Genomic DNA, 14501 nt, shown 5'->3' on the forward strand with positions numbered 1-14501 from the left:
AGCATACAAAAGTGCACTAAGCGGACAGCCTTGGCGAACAAAACTACGAAGAGTCCAAGTCTCAGAGATATCCCCCCGACAAGATACAAGCAGCTTGACTGTCACTGTAGAGCCAATATATGACATGCTGCATTTTGTGCCCAAAACCCCATGCTCTCATGGTCTACGACATAAAATCCCACTGGATAGTGTCAAACGCTTTAGCAATGTCAACCTATAGCAATAAGACATCCTGCTCAGTGTAGTTGGCATATTCTATGCCAACATATGCATTGGCAATGTTATCTGTAATATGACGACGAGGAATGAAACCATACTGTGCAGGATGAAGGACATCATGCAAAAATCCTTTGATACGATCAACAACCATCTTAGCAATGATCTTATAAATAACAGGCATGAGAGTAATAGGCCTCCAATCAGTCAAAGATTCACATAGTTGCTTCTTGGGAAGAAGCTTAACCAACCCTTTTTTCCATGAGGCAGGCATGCCCAAAATCCCAATACTCAAGAAAGAATTCCACATTGATACCATCCCAACTAGGAGATTTCCATCTACCACATGATTTTACTGCATCAGACAATTCTCTTTTACTGAAGGAACTTCCAACTCCAAAGCCTCCACAGGAGAAATAATTGGATTGACATGATGCAATAAAACGTCCCTTGCTGAAAGAACCTCATGAGTAGAAAAATCTGCATGCCCACAATGTCGAGAAAAATGATCAATACAAACTTCAGCAAGCTGTGCTCAAGAAGAAGTCCAAACCCCACCTTTGTCCAAAAAAGCCCTTTGTTGTGCCCTAGTCTCCCACTTAACAATTTTCAAGTGATCATTGGATTGGAGACAATGTTTTGCCTGGCATAAGGACATATTTTCTTCAACTGATAGAGCACGAAAGTGGCTGAGCTCAGTGAAATATTGAGAAATGCTTTTGGCCTGAGAATCAGAGTCTCTCAAAATTTTCATATAATTTTTACCATATTCATGAATAATTGCTTGCATTCTAGCAACAAAAGCAATCCAAGCATAATCAATGTCAATGAGACTCTGACGTGAAAGAGGCTAAAAGGCATCAGAAACCATGGCCTTGAAAGTATCATGCCCCAGGTAACTATTATTGATTATGAGCATCCTTTTTTGTGAGAGCTTGTCATCTGGCATGTCATGAAAAGAAATGCTGAGCCAAAGAGGAGCATGATCTAAGTATGTGAAAGCATAATCAACCCATATTTTGCAAGTAAAATTACCATATTTTGCAAGTAAAATTATCAGAATGTTGTGGATCAACTCGATATCACTGATCCAAGCGAGCCTAGTAAAAGGACTGTGCATTATGTTGAAAGGTATAACCAGGCTGCATGGGCTGTAATTCTTTCAAAACATCAAGAAGACCAACATGGAATAAAACTTGAGACCAACTCTGCCTTTCAGAGGCCAACATGTGAGTATTGCCAAAAGTATTGTCACCCTGATGCGGAGCATTGTTAAAATCACCACAAATGGAGTATTGAGGTGCATAGACAGAAGCAAATTCAAAAACCTCTCCCTGATGCGGAGCATTGTTAAAATCACCACAAATGAAGGCATAATGTCTCCAAGAATAAGATTGCAAGGCATCCCAAATCAAGCCTCTACTCCCAGAGGATTGAGGTGCATAGATAGAAGCAAATTCAAAAACCTCTCCCTAGATGAGGCACTGCACCACAAGCCATCTACCATGTGGCTTCTGACTAGTGATGCAATCCCAAACCAATCTCCATTTATTTTATATTATAGAGACCCTAAACATTATGCGTAAAGCTTTTGATCAGTATATACATATTTACAATCAAGTATATGTGTACTATAAGATCAAAGCTCATGCATGGCTGCACCAAGCTGTGGCAAGCCAGCATACACTCAAAAGCACTCACTTGCTCATCATTTGAAATAGGTGCAAGGGAATATGCAGAACTATCTTACATAGCTGCCATATGCTATGGTTACAATGGATCCGAACAAACTACCGCAGTCAAGAGCCTACCAATCCCAAAACCATCAGCTACCGGAGCCTCCTTAGAATTGGATGCAATCTCTGTCTAGTTTCTACAGGCCATTGCTCTTGGCTTAAATACCTTTTTCGGCATCTGCCAATCAGAAGAAGGTGCTTTCGGTTCTTGCAGTGGGACCTTGGGGAATGGGAATGGATTGACGACGAAAGCCACCGAGAGAAGAGCATCCCCTTCTTTCGTTACACGGTTAGAAATGCCAAGAGACTTCAGCTTAGCAATAGAGGTTGGCGGCCTTCCAGAGCTTCACATTGGGATTCTTTTGGATTCCTGCACAGAGATACAGAGGAACTTTTGGAGGAGGCTCTAGAAACCCCTCACGAATTGAAAGATCACTCTTTTCTTTTGGCTTTCTATTCATGAAGGGATTGCAGTGAACATGTGGAGATCCAAGATCGGGATTGACCCTACATGTCCTCGATGCCACGCAGCAATTGAGTCAATTCAGCATTGCCTTTGGGAGTACAGACAGGCGAGGACGATTTGGAAGGGTGTTGCTAGGATTCTTTTGTATTTTTCATAGAGCACCCTTCTTCATGACCTAGGGATCAGTGGCATGGTTATCTCTCACTGGCCCTCAGGTGTTTTTCGAGGGACATGACTCAGATCCAGCCTTTAATATACGACGACACTCTGTGGACTCATGTTCCCTTCAGGATGTTCCTTTCACCCTTTCAAAGCTGCTCATGCCTCGGTAGATGCATCATGGGAGATTCTGGCTAGCATTACAACATGGCATATATAGAGGGCCAGATGTATCGAGGCGATGGAGAGTTCACAGGTTCATCCCTTCCGGTATATGGACTGATACTATACATACTCTGATGGCCATTTGGTTGAGCATGCAGGGATCCTCCAGAGCAGCTACTGCCAAGAGGGCTACCTTCTTCAGAGTTTGGAGAGGATCTCCCTTCTTCTCTGAGTCTTCTTCAGGGTTGAGGTGGCATTTTCAGCCTCCACCTTCGATTTTTGTCAGCTCTTTTTGAGCTGTTTATTTTCTTCTCATGCATGGCATGTTGTACTCCCGCATTAGAGCTTGCTCTTCCAGTTTTCAATCATACTTAATGAAGTGATCTTTTTGGGGGGGAAAAAAAAAGGTGGTGCTTTCTCTCCATCTATCACTTTGGCCTCTATCCTCGAATGTGTAGCAAGCATTTGGCCTTGGCCTTTTCAGCAGCCTTAGGCAGGTTGCATCCCCCAAACCATGAGCTCTTGGTGTCATTGCAGACCGTTGAGTTCAAACCATCCTTCCTGCAAAGTAAAGGCTACAATTCTGGATTGACGCATTGCTCTGGACCTTCTACAACCAGAACCTAACAAAACATGAGCTCGCCTTTTCTGTATTTAGCCATGTCCAATTCCTCCTAAGCAAATAAATGCACTCAAAAATGCTTCTACTGCAACTCCAGTTACAATCTAGCAAGAGCCAAGGCTTATGGACAGCAAAAAGAGCCCAAAAAACAGCAAAAGGAGAAACACTATGAACAGGGATATTTTCAGAAATTACCACGCGTTTGGTCATTGGCAACTCAATCACTAGGATTTCCTTTTTGGCTGCATTGATGGCACTTTGCCTGGCTGCCCTTTTGTCTCCCGCTTACTTCTTGACTAGAAGCATATTCTTTCTCATCTGGAATGGCATGGACGGCAATCTTTGCTTCGGAATTCTTTGAGAGCTAAAAGCATTCATTGGTCGAAAATCTTTCAACCTCCCTTGGCTTTATAGGAACCTCGACGTTCCTACTTTGTCTCGTTTAAAGGCATCAACTCGATTGCTGATGTTATAGATGATGCTAGTACTGTGCTTCCCTTTTCTCTAGCAGCCACTACATATGGATTGGGCTCTCATTATCGTCCTTTGTGGCGACAAATTACTTCTATGCTTTCGCCTTTTGTTCCGATTCCTCCTTTGGAACTCCACGACCGGCTGGAAGATTGGACTTTGACTTCTCCAGGGTCCTCTTCTTGTCCTTTGAGGCTATCTCAGATTACTGTACTTGCATTTGCCTCAACCTTGGGTTTCTGAGAGAGGTGATTCTGTTTGGCGAATACATCGCCCAACTAAGTGGTGGAGGAAAAGATTACAGCAACTTTGGGCCTATAAAGTACCACTTTGGCAACAGGTTTTCTTTTCGTGAGTTCTTTTGGGAGTGTTTCCATCTACACAGCTATTAGCATCGACACATTGCTCCTACACTTTGCCACAGATGTTATGCTTCTTCGGAGATTGTGCCTCACTTGTTTTAGCATTGTCCGTGCTCTCGTGAGTTTTTTGATCTGCTTCTACAGCGACTGCGAGCGAGATTCCCATCTGTTCTTTTTGGGAAGTTCTTCTGGCTATTTGGGTTTCATCCATCCAAACCAGAGTTTACTCTTTTCTTCGTTTGGGTTCACTACTAAGCACTATGGACTTTATGGACACATAGAAATTGTAAAGTCTTTAGTGATCCTACTTTCTCTCTGTTTGGCTCTTTTAGGCGTTCTCTGCAGCAATCTTTCTTTGATTGCTTGCAGACCCGCTGCATAGATCATGAGGTCTTTTTGGCATATACTGAAATTTTCAGTTGATGTAATTGTAGCACCTTGTTTTGAGGTTGCTACTCATATAATATAATCAATCAAAGATTTCAACAAAAAAAAAAAGTGTGTGTGTCTATTTGGCTTTTTCAAGCGTTCTCTACAACAATCTTTCTTTGATTGCTTGCAAACCTACAGCATAGATCATGAGGTCTTTTTGGCATATACTGAAATTTTCAGTTGATGTAATTGTAGCACCTTGTTTTGAGGTTGCTACTCATATAATATAATCAATCAAAGATTTCACCCAAAAAAAAAAAAGTGTGTGTATGTGTGTGTGTGTTTTAAAGTCTCTTTGCTGCAATCTTTCTTGGATTGCCTACAAACTCATCACATAGACCATACTATCTTCTTGTCATATAATGAGATTTTCTAATGAGTCATATTGAACTTCCCATTCCAGGGACTCCTTTTTGTGTGTGTCAGTGTCAGTGTCTGTGTCTGTGTCTGTGTTTGCGTCTGTGTCTGCGTGTGCATGTGCGTATGCATGTGCATGTGCCTGTGCGTGTGGGTGTGGGTGTTTTAAAGTCTCTTTGCTGCAATCCTTCTTGGATTGCCTACAAACTCATCACACATACCATATTGTCTTCTTGTCATATAATGAGATTTTCTGATGATGTCGTATTGAACTTCCCATTCCAAGGACTCCTTTTGGTAATATAGAATATTAAGATTTCACCCCAAAAAATTGTGTGTGCTTGTGTGTTTGTGTGTGTGTGTGTGAGAGAGAGAGAAACATCAAATATTATGTGTTGGCAAGAAAGATCACTATGCTCAAGACATTCTTTCAACAAGAGCAGCCTTGGTCTATCATGCTGGCAATTTTGTGTGGTCAGATGAGCACACATGCTTATGGACATTGGCTAGTAGATCCATCGGAAGTAGTACTTGGAAAATTTCAAGGTAAAATCCCTGGTTGTCCATTTTCTAATTCCTTGATTCAGGACTGGAAGCAAGTACTCTCTCACATCAAATGGTCTCCTCATCCTGCTTCTATAGCTTCTTCACTCAGATTGGAAATTATTCATTGGAGTGCTGTGTTTTCCTCTCCCCTTGCTGTTCAACAACCCATCAGAGCTTACAATCTTATGAAATTGGGTATCCGATTCATTGATGACGTCGTAGATATGCAAGGAAATATTCTCACTTTTCCAGTAGCATGTCGACAATACAATCTGGGAATGCATCATAGACCTATTTGGAAAGCTATTGCTGATCTCCTACTTCCTCTGGTTCCGATTCCGACATTGAATGTCAGTGATAGGCTTCAAGATTGGCACCTTCAGTCTTCAAGTCCAAGCATATCCTCTAGGCCTTTGCAGTTATTGACTTCTATACAGGCTTATCAATTGATATTACCTCCTCCTTGGATTGCCCATCATGCTAATTCTCTATGGCATCTGAACAAATCATTAGCCTGGTGGAAAGGAAGATTGCAATTGATATGGAAGTTGAAAATGCCATTGAAGCAACGACTATTTCTATGGAGATGTATTGTTGGTATTCTTCCAGTGGGAGTGAAATTGGCTAAACGACGGATAGCTTCACCTCTTTGTCCAAGATGTCACCTTACATCGGAGAGTATTCCGCATTTATTGTGGTTTTGTTCATATTCCAGAGACCTTCTAGACAGAATCTCCTATTTTTTATCTCTCAAATTTCCAGCACACAGGTTCTACAGATTTTTCTGGATGTATGGCAAACTATCAGCTTCTTTGTCACAGTATTCTCTCTTCTTCCACTGGATCAGATACTGGGCCTTATGGACCCTCTGGCTGCAGCGCAATCAAGCATTTCTGAATTCTCCCCTTCAGCATCCTTATGAGTTCTTCAGAGCCTCATTACGGCAGTCTTTATATGATGCCTTACATGAGGAAGATTTGGATGTTTCTTGTATTCAACTTTTCTTTTACTGCTTCTGATGGATAGGGCTTTAGCTCTCTTTTGAGCACTACCTGGATGTAAATGAATGTTTCATAATATAAGTATCTTGGTTTCACCAAAAAAAAAAAGTGTGTGTGAGAGAGAGAGAGAGAGAGTCTGTGTCTGTGTCTGTGTCTGTGTTTTCTGGGAAAAGTGTGTGTGTGTGTGTAGTGTGAGTGTGTGTGTGTGTGTGTGTGTGGTGTGCGAAGTGTGAGAGAGGTGCTAGCTGAGAGCCTTGCCAAGACCTCCTTACAGGCCCCCCCCTCTGTCCGTACGCCCGTACGGTCGCCGTACGGTTTTTCCGAACGGCCGTACCAGCAGCTACGGTAGGGTCGACATCTCTGCGCAGATCTGCGCGCAGGCCCATACAATTCTCTGACCTCTGTTTTCCCATATGCACGTACGGTTTCTGTCAGTCCCTCCGTACAACGTAGTCTTTTCAGCGCCCGTCAGCTTCCCCGTACAACCCAGCCTCTTCCGTACAATTCCATTGATATTTCCGTGCAGTCCATCTTTGTCCGTACAGAATTTTCCGTAAAGTCTCCTTGCTGTCCCGTACAGTCTATCCCGTACCATCTCTTCCGTACACTTTATTCCGTACAGTCTCTGCCGTATAGTTCTGGGTTTTTTTCCCATGTGCTTTTCCGTACAGTTTCTCTGTCTAGTTTATCTTTCACTCTATTTCTCTCCGTACAGCTCTTTCTTGCCTTGCCATATTTCAATCATGGGTTCAGGTTCCGATGTCTGTACATATGCTAGAAAAGAAAGACCCGCACATGCCAAGCGCCGTCCTTCACAGCCCGCATCACAAGATGATGAGCTTACTATGGAAGCTCAATATGTGTTTGATACACTTAAGGATGACTTTCAGCAGTCACAACAGGAATGGGGCAAACCAGTTCCAGAGGTCACATACAAATTGAAATTGCCATCCCTCGTGAATCCTCTCAGGAAGCTATCTCAAACCGCGGTAATAATTTTCTTTCCAGGAAGAATCCCAAGAGCCAGTGATGTTGCACAGTGGATCAAGTCCATCCTTGGAGGATGCTTTGTAGAGGGTGTCTATTTTGCATCTAGAGGCTTTTATGAGGTGCACTTATCTGATGCCCTGTGCAAGCAGAGGCTACTTGAGCTTTCTCCCCTCTTCTATGGGAAGCAGATGGTACATGCTATGCCTTGGTCCCCAAATAAGATTACCAAAGTCTTCTACGACATCATTGTCCTGTATGGGTTGAGGTTGTTAACTTCCCGGATTATATGCATGAAGAATTGCCTGGACTGGTTGCTTCTTTGGGACAGGTCATTTGTCCTCCACGCCCCATGGGAAATCGTAACAGATTCTGCATCCTCTGGGACACTGACACACCTACCCCCCTTCTATTGCAGTGGAAGTTGAGGGTGTGCAATTGGGGAAAAGTATTTTGAATTAAAATGGGGTGTGTTTGCAGGAGCTTGCTTTGCCTGCCACAAGTTTGGGCATCTAGCCTCTGAATGCCCAATGGTTCTGCATCAACCCCCTCCTAATGCCTTGCCACCCCAGACACCGGAAAAGAATGAGAATTTGCAAGTTAAGGCAGCAAATAGAAATGGAGCAAAGAATGCTAAACCAATTAATCAGGTGCAATCACTTGCTCGAAAAGGAAAAGAAAAAGAAAAAGAGAAGATGAAGGAATCTAGGGGAACAGATCGGGATGGGTTTCAACAGCCTAAGAAGGTGGCTGTATTGAAGCAATGCCCCTTTCAATCTCGTCAATGGGATGCTTCTTCTCCCTCACCAGGACAGGCTTCCACTTCAGCTCCTGTCCTTCAAAATTGGGTGGGGGTTCTGAAGAAGGGCATCCCCATATGTGCTTCTGAAGAAGGGGAGAATGCTATATCTTTCATGGATCAAGAAGGCATGCAGCCCATGCAGGCAGAGGCTTTGCCTCTCTGATATCTTGTTTCATACTTATACTTTTCTGTATATATCTCTTTCATGCATCAAACACTTAGGTGCTTTACATACAATGTACAGAGCCTCTGCAATGTCTCAAAGTGGAGGCTTTTCTGGAATTATGTACATAAAATGCAACCAGATATTGTTTGTCTGCAAGAGCATAATGAACATTCTAAGGCTGGTCATCATGATTACTTTGGCGGCTATGATATATATTATGCTGGTAACACTACCTACTCAGGTGTATGCATAATGGTTAGACATGAGCTGGAGCCTCAGTTAGCTTTCAATGACAGCGGTGGCAGATGGATGGTCATACAATGTAATGTCAATGGTGATATTCTTGAGTTAGCATCAGTCCATGCCTCCCAGACCTCTGCCATGAGGGCTTCTTTATGGGATTCTTTAAGCAAATATCCATGGAGATCTAATGCATTTATCTGTGGAGATTTTAATAATTCCCCTCTGCCGAGAGATAACACCACTTCAAGATCTCATATGCTATCATCGGAAAGGCAGAAATGGGATAGCATGCTTCTTTCTGTGCAGGCTGAAGATTTATGGCTGCTTCTCCAAGGGTCAATGCCTAGATATACTTTTCATCATAATGCATTTACTACATACTGGGCAAGGCTTGACAGATGGTATTTGTTTTATCCACAACAATATGCAGATTTTAGCCCTCATCTCCTCATAGATTTCTTACTGGGCTTGTCAGATCATGCCCCATTATGGATAAATCTGCAACTTGGTATGCCACTGGATGATTTGCCAACTCTTTCCAGTAGATTGCTGCATGTTAATCAGGCTTATCTCCGACATCAATATTTCCAGCAAATGTTCAGACTTGCAATTCATCCCTTGCCTTTGCATGCCCAGGAGGACATGGATTATGCTTGGGACAGTTTTGTCTCTGGTATACAGAATGTCATTAGGGAGTGTGGAAACTGGCATATGGCTAAATGGAGGAATGGGGTCAAATGGGCAAAAAGGACAGCACAACAATTGACTGAATTTTCACATTTAAGGCCTCTCTCTGAATCAGAAAATGATTCCCTTTCACATGCTCGGATCAAACTGACTGATAATGATCAGAGGAAATTGCACAAATGGCAGATTAGAGCAAGAATGAAGCCCCTCATGGATAAGGGCTGCTCATCAAAAGCCTTCTTCCAGGGCCTGCATGCTACTCGAAAGAAAAACTCATGTCTAAGGGTAAGGAAGCTAGATGGCTCTTGGACACACTCTTTCTCTGATCTCCAAGATGAATGCCAAAATTACTTCCAGAAATTGTTCTCTACCTCCCATCAAATCAAATGACTGATGCGAGGACTGAATTTCTTCAATATGTTTCCGAGATAGTGGAAAGGGATGATGCTCTTACATTGGAGAGACCTTTTACTGACACAGAACTTGATAATGCATTGTCCCACCTCAGCAAATACAAGTCCCCTGGCTGGGATGGTCTTACGGTGGAATTTTATATTTCTTTCTGGGATGATTTGAAAGATGTCCTTTTACAAATGATCAATGTTGCCTGGCAAGAAAATCACTTGCCGCACCTTTGGAAGCATGGCATAATCAAACTTGTGCCCAAAAAACATATGTGTGACCATATGTCAGATTGGAGGCCTATTACTTTGATGCCTGTGGTTTACAAACTCATTGTCAAAATGATTGTGTATAGGCCTTATGAGATACTGAATGCGGGCCTTCATCCTCATCAGTATGGGTTTGTGCCGCGAAGACAAATCCATGACAATATCTCCAATGCATTGACTGCAATTGAATATGCTAAGTACTCGCATCAAGATGTGCTCATATTGCAGGTAGATATCACTAAGGCATTTGACACTGTTCAATGGGATTTTATCTCTCAAATCATGACAAAGTTGGGCTTTGGTCCCAAGATAGCAAATGCAATTTATTGGCTTTATTCTGGCTCTACTTCTCAGTGCATTCTTGGGGGTCATCTATCTCCGTCATGGACATTGGGTAGATCAATTAGAAAGGGCTGCCCTCTTAGTGCTCTCTTCTATGCCATTGCGACCCATCCCCTCTTGATGTATCTTGATCATCTTACAAACACAGGACAGATGACTGGTCTTAAAATCCCTGGGGCTGCATCTTTTTTGGCACAAGCATATGCCGATGATTCCTTCTTTATGCCACAGAACTCTCCCCGGGAAGTTCACATGCTAATGACCACACTATCATTGTATGGATTAGCAGCGGGATTGCATGTCAACTTTGACAAATCTAAATTGCTTCCCCTGAAACAATGTGACTGGCATTCTATTCTCTGGCCAAGTCAGGTAGTGCATTCCAAAGATGTAGTCAAGCATTTGGGATATCCTATAGGATGGCATATCACCAGGAAGCAGCAGTTAAAATGGATCTTCCAAAGACTTCAACATAAACTGGAATATTGGAAAATTTCTACTTGGCCACTTCATGTCAGGCTCAAAATAGTACAGTCTATTGTAATGTCCTATGTTCGGTTCTTTTTGCCTTTGCTACATTGGTCCTCCAGAGATATTTCAACCTTTATGTCTCAAGCTATGGAGCTGTTATGGAGGACAAAAACTACTGTGAAAGCATTGAGACTGATGAAGATGGAAATGGTGTGCTCTCCTAGGATGCATGGGGGACTTAATGTTCTCAATATACAATATCATGTACTTGCAAGGAAGGCGACTATGCTCCATACTTTTTTCCGTCAACAACAGCCATGGACTTGTATGATAGCATCCATGTGTGTCAACATGAGGACATCTGCTTATGGCCATTGGACTACTGATCATTGGGAGGTTATCATTGGGAGATTTGTAGGGAAGATTCCTGGCTGCCCTTTCTCTACTGCTCTGATACTTGACTGGAAACAAGTACTTTCCAAGGTCAAATGGGCTCCCGATAATCGCTCGGGGACAAACTCAATGAGGAAAGAAAGTATTCATTGGAGTGCCATCTTTGACATTCCACTTGCTTTACAGGAACCTGTTCGGGCATATAATCTCATGAAATTGGGAATTAGATACAGCAATGATGTGGTAGATGATCAGGGTTATGTCTTATCTTTTCCTCAGGCCACTGCCTCCTATGCATTGGGAATGCATCATAGGTCCATATGGAAGAAAACTGCTGATCTGTTACATCCTCTTCTACCTGTTCCTCCTGTGGTTGACACAGACAGGCTTATGGATTGGCAATTGCAACCCTTTGCTACATGCTCTCATCCTGCTCCTCTGCCTGCTTTGACCTCCATCAAAGCCTACAAGCTTCTTCAGAGTATTAGCAATATGCTAATACTCTGTGGCATATCAGGAAGCCCCTCTCATGGTGGCGGAAGAATCTCCGAATATTATGGAGGTGTAAAATGCCTTTGAAACAAAGACTTTTTCTTTGGAGATGCATGACCGGCACATTGTCAGTGGGAATCACACTTGCCAAACGTCACATTGCACCATCCACATGTTTACGGTGTCAGGCTCCTTCAAAGACTGTCCCTTATTTACTTTGGCACTGCCCGTCTTCTAGGAACCTCCTTGGGAGAATTTCATATCATCTTCGGCTCCGTTTCCCGAGTCACAGATTTGGGAAACATTTTTGGTTATTTGGCAGATTTATAAGGTCTTTGTCTCAATACTCACTATTTCTCTCATGGGTGAGATATTGGGCTCTTTGGACAATCTCGAATGAGCATAATTTGGCATACTTGGGCCGGCAGATTCACAAGTCATATGAATCTTTCCGAGCCTCATTGCGGCAATCCTTATATGATACCTGCCATGAGGGTGATCTACATGCTTCTTGCATAGAGCTTTTCTTTTTATGCTTCTGATCTTTGGGATACTCTTCATTTTGGAGACTTCCCATCTTGTAAATTTATAAGAATATAAATACAATGCACTGGATTTTACCCCCCCAAAAAAAAAGTGTGTGTTTTCTAGGATAGCAAAGGTGTGAGAGAGTGATGGAGAGCTCTGGAGCCCCCGCAGCCCTGGTCGACCCTCCGTCCCCCTCTGTTCCCTCCCTGGTTTTGCCCGTACAGGCCCCGTCTTCCACCTTGCAGTCTTCATCGCCATCCGTACAGCTTCCGTCAGCTATACAAAATTTCATACAGCCCGTACAACCCCCCTGACCCCTGCAATTCTCTGTACAGCCTTCGGTTCAGCCCTTCGTACAACCCTCCATACAGGTACAAGTGGTGAAGATGCCCGTACCTGCTTCATCCGTACCTAATCCACCTGCTCTATTCGTACTGCAAATTCCGTGCAGGTTTCCCCGTCCGTACAGCTCGTACAATCTGTACGGCCGTACATACAATCTGTACGGTCGTCCGTACAGGCTCCCGAAACATCTTTTGTTTCTTCTGCTTCCTCCGTTCCTCCTACTCGAGTTTTTCATTTGACGGAAGCGCGGTGCTTTGCCTTCTTCATCCTCTTTCAAATCGGCAAAGCTTGATCTTGCAGATGGCCCTTCTTCTTCCCTGCAGCTGAATCTTCTGCGTCAGTTATGCTCAGCCTCTGTTACAGATGTTCCTACATCGGGTTCCCCGTTTATTTGTTCATTAGATTCTGGACAGGCTCATCAGTTTGAAGTCTGTCTCTACTTTATGGGTAGGGTTCTTTCTGCTGCTCATCTTCGTCGTTGGGCTGAAGCCGCAATGGGTCCGGATTGTATTTCCTCCTTTGTCTTTCTAGGCAAAGGATTTGATTATGCCCACGTTTCTTCAACTAATGTGGTGGAGCGGCTAGTCGGTCGTGTTGGTGTTCCTTGGGCTGGTTTCTTCACGTATGTGATGCCCTGGGGTCCACTTTTCAATCCTTTTGCTACCCTTCTGACTCACTGTCCAGTTTGGATTACTCTCAAAGCGCTGCCTGTGCCTCTTCTTCAGCATCTTCCTACTCTTGCAGCCCTTGTGGGAAGGCCTCTTCATGTTCCGCAACAAGAGTTCTTGCAAGCTTCCCGTGATGTTCGCCTTTGCGTTTTGTGGGATATGACAAAACCCGTGCCATCTACTCTAGATCTTGATTTGGGACTTGCCCATCCGATGCGCATTAGGCTGCATTTTGCATCTTTTCCCGCTGCATGTTATCAGTGCCAACAGGTTGGTCATTTTGCACGTGATTGCCCTTCTACATCCAAGCCCACTCCTCCTGCTCCTTCTTCATCTATCAAGGTTACTCTCCCTTCTCCTCCGGTTTCTGCTATGGCTTCTTTAGAGAAGCCTTCTACTACTCCGAAGCACTACTGGAGGAAGGTAGATAAATCACAAGCCAATCTTCCTCTTGCTGAAGAAGCTCAGAATTGCACCCCTGTTGAGCACCATCAGTCTCCTTCTCCTCAAGATATGCATGTGCCCGTTGCAGAGGGGATTTTATAGGATGATCTGCATGCTCTCTCTCAGGATGCTGCCCCTGCTCTTTCTCAGGTTGATCCTCACAATGAAGCTGAAATGATGAGTCATGCTTTATCAGATGCAGCTCTTTCGTCAGAGGATACAGATGTTGATTTAGCCTCTTTGCCTTTGATGCCTGTGCCAGAGTTTTCTTCTGTTCGGGATGCAGAAGTACATTTTTTACTGGAATTTTTTCATCCCATGTTACAACAGGTTTTTGACCCTGTGATTCAGAAATTTCGGGTACCAACCTATATCAAGAAGAATCACAAGGGCAAAAAACAGCTTGTTTTTATTGATGGTGTGGTTTCATCACTATATTAGTTTTTACAGAACAACAATTTGAAACTGGAGGATGCTATGTTTGATCCTCCTCCAACTTGATATGTAACTTTTTACTTTGGCTGCCTCGTGACTTTTGCTCTGAGGCTTTACTTGTAAATTTTTTCCTTGTACTTATTGGTGGGTTTTTACATAGAAATATAAGATTTCCCTATAATTTAAAAAAAAAGTGTGTGTGTGTGTGTGTGTGTGTGAGAGAGAGAGAGAGAGACCGCACACAAAAACTATGCACCCATAAATGTGTGTGTTATATAGATAAGACAGGTATAT

The 14501-nt window shown here is 43.2% G+C and overlaps 1 protein-coding gene across 2 annotated transcripts in view; it reads right to left on the reverse strand.

Annotated features, from left to right (window-relative positions):
* Positions 1-14501, reverse strand: part of LOC147894839 (alpha/beta-Hydrolases superfamily protein) — a 170523-nt gene that overhangs the window by 125800 nt on the left and 30222 nt on the right. The gene's annotated exons all lie outside the window — the stretch shown is intronic.

The sequence above is a fragment of the Dipteris shenzhenensis genome, chromosome 14 (assembly GCF_047967505.1).
Source record: "Dipteris shenzhenensis isolate YYH24624 ecotype China chromosome 14, Dip_SZ_1.0, whole genome shotgun sequence".
NCBI classification, from domain to species: domain Eukaryota; kingdom Viridiplantae; phylum Streptophyta; class Polypodiopsida; order Gleicheniales; family Dipteridaceae; genus Dipteris; species Dipteris shenzhenensis.